The following is a 10,175-nucleotide window of genomic DNA, read 5'->3' on the forward strand; positions in this document are numbered from 1 at the left end:
CTATAGGATGCTGTATAAGATAGGGTAGAGGACAGGATAGGATAGAGGATAGGATAGGATAGAGGATAGGATAGGACAGAGGGTAGGGTAGGATGCAGTATGGGATAGGATTGAGGATAGGATAGGATAGAGGATGGAGATAGGATAGGGGATAGGATAGGATAGAGGATAGGATAGGATAGAGGATAGGATAGGATAGAGGATAGGATAGGTTAGAGGATAGGATAGGATAGAGGATAGGATAGGATAGAGGATAGGATACGGGATAGGATAGGATAGAGGATAGGATAGGATAGGATAGAGGATAGGATAGGATTGAGGATAGGATAGGATAGAGGATAGGATAGGATAGAGGATAGAATACGATAGATGATAGGATAGGATAGAGAATAGGTTAGGACAGATGATATTATAGGAAAGAGGACAGGGTAGGATGGAGGATACGATATTATAGAGAATACGAATTTATACAGGATAGGATACGATAGAAGAAAGGATAGGATAGAGAATAGGATAGAGGATTGGATAGGATAGAGGAAAGGATAGGTTGGAGGATGGGATTGGATAGAGGATAGGACAGGATAGATGATAGGATAGGATAGAGGATAGGATAGGATAGAGGATAGGATAGAGGATAGAATAGAGTATTCGATGGGATTAGAATATTATAGGATAGAGGATAGGTTAGGTTTGAGGACAGGATAGGATAGAGGATAGGGTAGAATTTGGATATTATACAGGATAGGATAGGATATAGGATAGGATAGGATAGAGAATAGGATAGGATAGAGGATAGCATGAGATAAAGGATAGGATAGGGTTGAGGATAGGATCGGATAGAGGATAGGGTAGGATAGAGAATAGGATAGGATAGATGATATTATGGGAAAGAGGATAGGATATGTTAGAGGATACGATATTATAGAGGATAGGATAGGATAGAGGATAGAATAGGATTGAGGATCGGATAGGAAAGAGGATAGGATATGAAACAGGATACGATATTATAGAGGATAGTATAGGATGCAGGATATGATAGGATAGAGGATAGGACAGGATTGTGGATAGGATAGTATAGAGGATAGGATAGGATAGTGGACAGTATAGGATAGAGGACAGGATAGGATAGAGGATAGGATACGATAGAGGATTGGATAGGATAGAGGATACGATAGGATAGAGGATATGATAGGATAGAGGATTGGATAGGATAGAGGATAGGATAGGATAGAGGATAGGATAGGATAGGGGATAGGATAGGATTGAGGATAGGATAGGATAGAGGATAGGATACAGGATTGGATAGGATACATTATATTATATAATAGAGGATAGGATAGGATAAAGGATAGTATAGGATGCTGTATAAGATAGGGTAGAGGACAGGATAGGATAGAGGATAGGATAGGATAGAGGATAGGATAGGACAGAGGGTAGGGTAGGATGCAGTATGGGATAGGATTGAGGATAGGATAGGATAGAGGATGGAGATAGGATAGAGGATAGGATAGGATAGAGGATAGGATAGGATAGAGGATAGGATAGGATAGAGGATAGGATAGGTTAGAGGATAGGATAGGATAGAGGATAGGATAGGATAGAGGATAGGATAGGATAGCTGATAGGATATGGTAGAGTATAGAATAGGATAGAGGATAGGATAGGATAGAGGATAGAATAGGATTGAGGATAGGATAGGATAGAGGATAGGATAGGATAAAGGATAGGATAGGGTATAGGATAGGATTGAGGATAGGATAGATTAGAGGATAGGATAGAGGATAGGATAGGATGGAGGATAGGATAGGATAGAGGATAGGATAGGATAGAGGATAGGATAAGATAGAGGATAGGATAGGATAGAGGATAGGATAGGATAGAGGATAGGATACGGGATAGGATAGGATAGAGGATAGGATAGGATTGAGGATAGGATAGGATAGAGGATAGGATAGGATAGAGGATAGGATAGGGTATAGGATAGGATTGAGGATAGGATAGATTAGAGGATAGGATAGAGGATAAGATAGGATGGAGGATAGGATAGGATAGAGGATAGGATAGGATAGAGGATAGGATAAGATAGAGGATAGGATAGGATAGAGGATAGGATACGGGATAGGATAGGATAGAGGATAGGATAGGATAGGATAGAGAATAGGATCTTATAGAGGATAGGATACGATAGAGGATAGGATAGGATAAAGGATAGCATAGAGGATTGGATAGGATAGAGGATTGGATAGGGTAGATGATATTATAGGATAGAGGATAGGATAGGATAGCAGATAGGATATAATGGATTATAGGATAGGAATGAAGATAGGATAGGGTTGAGGATAGGATAGGTTTGGGGATAGGATAGGGGATAGGATAGGATAGAGGATAGAATACGATAGATGATAGGATAGGATAGAGAATAGGTTAGGATAGATGATATTATAGGAAAGAGGACAGGGTAGGATGGAGGATACGATATTATAGAGAATACGATTTTATACAGGATAGGATACGATAGAAGAAAGGATAGGATAGAGGATAGGATAGAGGATTGGATAGGATAGAGGAAAGGATAGGATGGAGGATGGGATTGGATAGAGGATAGGACAGGATAGATGATAGGATAGGATAGAGGATAGGATAGGATAGAGGACAGGATAGGATAGAGGGTAGGGTAGAATTCGGATAGGATACAGTATAGGATAGGATAGAAGATAGGATAGGATAGAGAATAGGATAGGATTGAGGATATTATAGGGTAGAGGATAGGATAGGATAAAGGATACGATATTATAGAGGATAGGATAGAGGATAGGATATAATGCAATGTAGGATAGGATTGAGGATAGGGTAGGATAGATAATAGGATAGGGGATTGGATAGGATAGCTGATAGTATAGGATAGAGGATAGGATAGGATGGGGGATAGGATAGGATAAAGGATAGGATAGAATTGAGGAGTGGATAGAGGATAGGATATGATAGAGCATAGGATAGGATAGACGATAGGATAGGATTGAGGATAGGATAAGTTAGAGGATAGGATAGGATAGGGGATAGAATAGGATTGAGGATAAGATTGGATAGAGGATAGGATAGAATAGAGAATAGGATAGGGGATTGTATAGGATAGAGGAGAGGATAGGATTGAGGATAGGATAGGAAAGCGGATAGGATAGTAAAGAGGATAGGATAGGATAGAGGATAGGATAGGATAGCGTATAGGATAGGGAACAGGATAGGATAGGATAGAGGATAGAACAGGATTGAGGATAAGATAGGATAGAGGATAGGATAGGATAGAGGATAGGATAGGATAGAGGATAGTATAGTGTAGAGGATAGGATAGGATACACGATAGGACAGAGGATAGGATATGGGATTGGATAGGATAGAGGATAGGATAGGATTGAGGATAGGATAGGATACAGTATAGCATATAATAGAGGATAGGATAGGATTGTGGATAGGATAGTATAGGAGACAGGATAGGATACAGGATAGTATAGTATAGAGGATAGGATAGGATACACGATAGGACAGAGGATAGGATAGGGGATTGGATAGGATAGAGAATAGGATAGGATAGAGGATAGGATAGGACAGAGGGTAGGATAGGATGCAGTATGGGATAGAATTGAGGATAGGATAGGATAGAGGATGGAGATAGGATAGAGGATGCGATAGGATAGAGGATACGATCGGATAGAGGATAGGATAGGATAGAGGATAGGATAGGATAGAGGATAGGATAGGATAGAGGATAGGATAGGGTAGAGGATAGGATATTATTGAGGGTAGTAGAGGATAGAGAATGGGATAGAATAGAGGATACGATATGATACAGGATAGGATAGGATAGAGGATAGGATAGGATAGAGGAAAGGATAGGATAGAGGATAGGGTAGGATAGAGAATAGGATAGGACAGAGGGTAGGATAGGATGCAGTATGGGATAGGATTGAGGATAGGATAGGATAGAGGATGGAGATAGGATAGAGGATGCGATAGGATAGAGGATACGATCGGATAGAGGATAGGTTAGGATAGAGGATAGGATAGGATAGAGGATAGGATAGGATAGAGGATAGGATAGGGTAGAGGATAGGATATTATTGGGGGTAGTAGAGGATAGAGAATGGGATAGAATAGAGGATACGATATGATACAGGATAGGATAGGATAGAGGATAGGATAGGATAGAGGATAGGATAGGATAGAGGATAGGTTAGGGGATTGTATAGGATAGAGGATAGGATAGGATTGAGGACAGGATATCATAGAGGATAGGACAGGATAGAGGAGAGGATAGAATAGGATAGGATAGAGGATATGATAGGATTGAGGATAGGATAGGATAGAAGGTAGGATAGGATTGAGGATAGGATTGGATAGAGGATAGGACAGGATAGAGGATAGGATAGGGTATTTGATAGGATAGAGGATAGGATACGATAGAGGATAGGATAGGATAGGGTAGAGAATAGGATAGGATAGATGATATTATAGGATAGAGGATACGATATTATAGAGGATAGGATAGGATAGGGCATAGGATAGGATAGAGGATAGGATAGGATTGAGGATAGGATAGGATAGAGGATAGAATAGGATGGATGATATTATAGGAAAGAGGATATGATATGATAGAGGATAGGATAGGATAGAGGATAGGATAGGATAGAGGATAGGATAGGACAGAGGGTAGGATAGGATGCAGTATAGGATAGGATTGAGGATAGGATAGGATAGAGGATGGAGATAGGATAGAGGATACGATAGGATAGAGGATACGATAGGATAGAGGATAAGATAGGATAGAGGATAGGACAGAGGATAGGATAGGGGATTGGGTAGGATAGAGGATAGGATAGGATTGAGGATAGGATAGGATACAGTATAGCGTATAATAGAGGATAGGATAGGATTGTGGATAGGATAGTATAGGAGACAGGATAGGATACAGGATAGTATAGAATAGACGATAGGATAGGATACACGATAGGACAGAGGATAGGATAGGGTATTGGATAGGATAGAGGATAGGATAGGATAGAGGATAGGATAGGACAGAGGGTAGGATAGGATGCAGTATGGGATAGGATTGAGGATAGGATAGGATAGATTATGGAGATAGGATAGAGGATGCGATAGGATAGAGGATACGATCGGATAGAGGATAGGATAGGATAGAGGATAGGATAGGATAGAGGTTAGGATAGGATAGAGGATAGGGTAGGATAGAGAATAGGATAGGATAGATGATATTATGGGAAAGAGGATAGGATATGTTAGAGGATACGATATTATAGAGGATAGGATAGGATAGAGGATAGAATAGGATTGAGGATCGGATAGGATAGAGGATAGGATATGTTAGACGATACGATATTATAGAGGATAGGATAGGATACAGGATAGGATAGGATAGAGGATAGTATTGTATAGAGGATAGGATAAGATAGAGGATAGGACAGAGGATAGGATAGGTGATTGGATAGGACAGAGGATAGGATAGGATAGAGGATAGGATAGGATAGAGGATAGGATAGGATAGAGGATAGGATAGGATAGAGGATGGGTTAGGGGATTGTATAGGATAGGGATAGGATAGGATTGAGGACAGGATATCATAGAGGATAGGACAGGATAGAGGATAGGATAGGATAGGATAGGATAGAGGATATGATAGGATTGAGGATAGGATAGGATAGAAGGTAGGATAGGATTGAGGATAGGATAGGGTTGAGGATTGGATATGATAGATGATATTATAGGATAGAGGATAGGATAGTATAGAGGATTGGATAGGATAGAGGATAGGATAGGATTGAGGATAGTATAGGATAGAGGATAGGATAGGATAGAGGATAGGATAGGAAACAGGATAAGATAGGGGATTGGATATGATAGAGGAATGAGACGATAGAGGATAGGATAGGATAAAGGATAAGATAGGATAGAGAATAGGATAGGAAAGATGATATTATGGGAAAGAGGATAGGATATGATAGAGGATACGATATTACAGAGGATAGGATCGGTTACAGGATAGAATAGGATAGAGGATAGGATAGGATTGAGGATAGGGTAGGATAGAGATTACGATAGGATAGACTATATTATAGGAAAGAGGATAGAATATGATAAAGGATACGATATTATAGAGGATAGGATAGTATACAGGATATGATAGGATAGAGGATAGAATAGGATTGAGGATAGGATAGGATAGAGGATAGGTTAGGATGGAGGATAGGATATAATAGTGGATAGGACAGGATAGAGAATAGGATAGGGTATTGGATAGGATAGAGGATAGGATACGATAGACGATAGGATAGGATAGAGGCTAGGATAGGATTGAGAACAGGATAGGATAGTGGATAATATACGATGGATGATAGGATAGAGGATAGAATAGAGGTTTGGATAGGATAGGATAGAGGATAGGATAGGATAGGATAGATGATAGGATAGGATAGAGGATAGGATAGGATAGAGGATAGGATAGGATAGAGGATAGGATAGGATAGAGGATAGGATAGGATAGGATAGAGGATATGATAGGATAGGATAGAGGATAGGATAGGATAGGATAGAGGATAGGATAGGATAGAGGATAGGATAGGATAGAGGATAGGATAGGATAGAGGATAGGATAGGATAGAGGATAGGATAGGATACAGGATAGGATAGGATGGAGAATAGGATAGGATAGAGGATAGGATAGGATAGACTATAGGATAGGATTGAGGATAGAATAGGGGATTGGATAGGATACAGCATTGGATAGGATAGAGGATAGTATAGGATAGGATAGGATTGAGGACAGGATAGAGGATAGGATAGAGGATAGGATAGAGTATAGGATAGAGGATAGGATAGGATAGGGGATAGGATAGAGGATAGGATACGAAAGAGGATTGGATAGGATGCAGCATAGGATAGGATAGAGGATAGTATAGGATAGGATAGAATTGAGGACAGGATAGAGGATAAGATAGAGGATAGGATAGAGGATAGGATAGAGGATAGGATAGAGGATAGGATAGGATAGAGGATGCGATAGGATAGATGAAGGATAGAGGATTGCTTAGGGTAGAGGATAGGATATGATAGATGATAGGATAGGATTGAAGATAGGATAGGATAGAGAATAGGATAGTACACAGGATAGGATTGGATAGAGAATAGGATAGGATACAGGATAGGATAGGTTAGAGAATAGGATAGGAGACGATAGTGGATAGGATATGATAGAGGATAAGATAGGATAGTGAATAGTATTGTAAGGATGATATTATGGGAAAGAGGATAGGATATGGTAGACAATACGGTATTATAGAGGATAGGATAGGATAGAGGATAGGATACGATTGAGGATAGGATAGGATAGGATAGAGGATAGGATAGGGGATTGGATAGGGGATTGGATAGGATACAGGATAGGATAGGATAGGGGATAGGATACGATACACGATATAATAGGATACAGGATAGGATAGGATAGAGAATAGGATAGGGTAGATGATATTATAGGAAAGAGGATAGGATATGATAGTGGATACGATATTATAGAGGATAGGATAGGATAGAGGATAGGATAGGATAGAGGATAGGATAGGATAGAGGATAGGATAGGATAGAGGATAGGATAGGATAGAGGATAGGATAGCATAGAGGATAGGATAGGATAGAGGATAGGATAGGATAGAGGATAGGATAGGATAGAGGATAGGATAGGATAGAGGATAGGATAGGATAGAGGATAGGATAGGATAGAGGATAGGATAGGATAGAGGATAGGATAGGATAGAGGATAGGATAGGATAGAGGATAGGATAGGATAGAGGATAGGATAGGATAGAGGATAGGATAGGATAGAGGATAGGATAGGATAGAGGATAGGATAGGATAGAGGATAGGATAGGATAGAGGATAGGATAGGATAGAGGATAGGATAGGATAGAGGATAGGATAGGATAGAGGATAGGATAGGATAGAGGATAGGATAGGATAGAGGATAGGATAGGATTTCGGATAGGATAGGATTGAGGATAGGATAGGGTTGAGGATTGGATAGGATAGATGATAGGATAGTACTGTGGATAGGATAGGATAGAGGATAGGATAGGATTGAGGATAGGATGGGATAGAAGATAGGATAGGATTGAGGATAGGATAGGATAGAGGATAGGACAGGATAGAGGATTGGATAGGGTTGAGGATTGGATAGGATAGATGATAGGATAGGGGATTGGGTAGGATAGAGGATATGACAGGATTGAGGATAGGATAGGAAAGAGGATAATATAGTAAAGAGGATAGGATAGGATAGAGGATAGGATAGGATAGAGGATAGGATAGGATAGAGGATGGGTTAGGGGATTGTATAGGATAGAGGATAGGGTAGGATTGAGGACAGGATATCATAGAGGATAGGACAGGATAGAGGATAGGATAGGATAGGATAGGATAGAGGATATGATAGGATTGAGGATAGGATAGGATAGAAGGTAGGATAGGATTGAGGATAGGATAGGATAGAGGATAGGATAGGAAACAGGATAAGATAGGTGATTGGATATGATAGAGGAATGAGACGATAGAGGATAGGATAGGATAAAGGATAAGATAGGATAGAGAATAGGATAGGAAAGATGATATTATGGGAAAGAGGATAGGATATGATAGAGGATACGATATTACAGAGGATAGGATCGGTTACAGGATAGAATAGGATAGAGGATAGGATAGGATTGAGGATAGGGTAGGATAGAGATTACGATAGGATAGACTATATTATAGGAAAGAGGATAGAATATGATAAAGGATACGATATTATAGAGGATAGGATAGTATACAGGATATGATAGGATAGAGGATAGAATAGGATTGAGGATAGGATAGGATAGAGGATAGGTTAGGATGGAGGATAGGATATAATAGTGGATAGGACAGGATAGAGAATAGGATAGGGTATTGGATAGGATAGAGGATAGGATACGATAGACGATAGGATAGGATAGAGGCTAGGATAGGATTGAGAACAGGATAGGATAGTGGATAATATACGATGGATGATAGGATAGAGGATAGAATAGAGGTTTGGATAGGATAGGATAGAGGATAGGATAGGACAGGATAGATGATAGGATAGGATAGAGGATAGGATAGGATAGAGGATAGGATAGGATAGAGGATAGGATAGGATAGAGGATAGGATAGGATAGAGGATAGGATAGGATAGAGGATAGGATAGGATAGAGGATAGGATAGGATAGAGGATAGGATAGGATAGAGGATAGGATAGGATAGGATAGAGGATATGATAGGATAGGATAGAGTATAGGATAGGATAGGATAGGATAGGATAGAGGATAGGATAGGATAGAGGATAGGATAGGATAGAGGATAGGATAGGATAGAGGATAGGATAGGATAGAGGATAGGATAGGATAGAGGATAGGATAGGATAGAGGATAGGATAGGATGGAGAATAGGATAGGATAGAGGATAGGATAGGATAGACTATAGGATAGGATTGAGGATAGAATAGGGGATTGGATAGGATACAGCATTGGATAGGATAGAGGATAGTATAGGATAGGATAGGATTGAGGACAGGATAGAGGATAGGATAGAGGATAGGATAGAGTATAGGATAGAGGATAGGATAGGATAGGGGATAGGATAGAGGATAGGATACGAAAGAGGATTGGATAGGATGCAGCATAGGATAGGATAGAGGATAGTATAGGATAGGATAGAATTGAGGACAGGATAGAGGATAGGATAGAGGATAGGATAGAGGATAGGATAGAGGATAGGATAGAGGATAGGATAGAGGATAGGACAGGATAGAGGATGCGATAGGATAGATGAAGGATAGAGGATTGCTTAGGGTAGAGGATAGGATATGATAGATGATAGGATAGGATTGAAGATAGGATAGGATAGAGAATAGGATAGTACACAGGATAGGATTGGATAGAGAATAGGATAGGATACAGGATAGGATAGGATAGAGAATAGGATAGGAGACGATACTGGATAGGATATGATAGAGGATAAGGTAGGATAGTGAATAGTATTGTAAGGATGATATTATGGGAAAGAGGATAGGATATGGTAGACGATACGGTATTATAGAGGATAGGATAGGATAGAGG

This window comes from Halictus rubicundus, unplaced genomic scaffold (assembly GCF_050948215.1).
Source record: "Halictus rubicundus isolate RS-2024b unplaced genomic scaffold, iyHalRubi1_principal scaffold0033, whole genome shotgun sequence".
NCBI classification, from domain to species: Eukaryota; Metazoa; Arthropoda; class Insecta; order Hymenoptera; family Halictidae; genus Halictus; species Halictus rubicundus.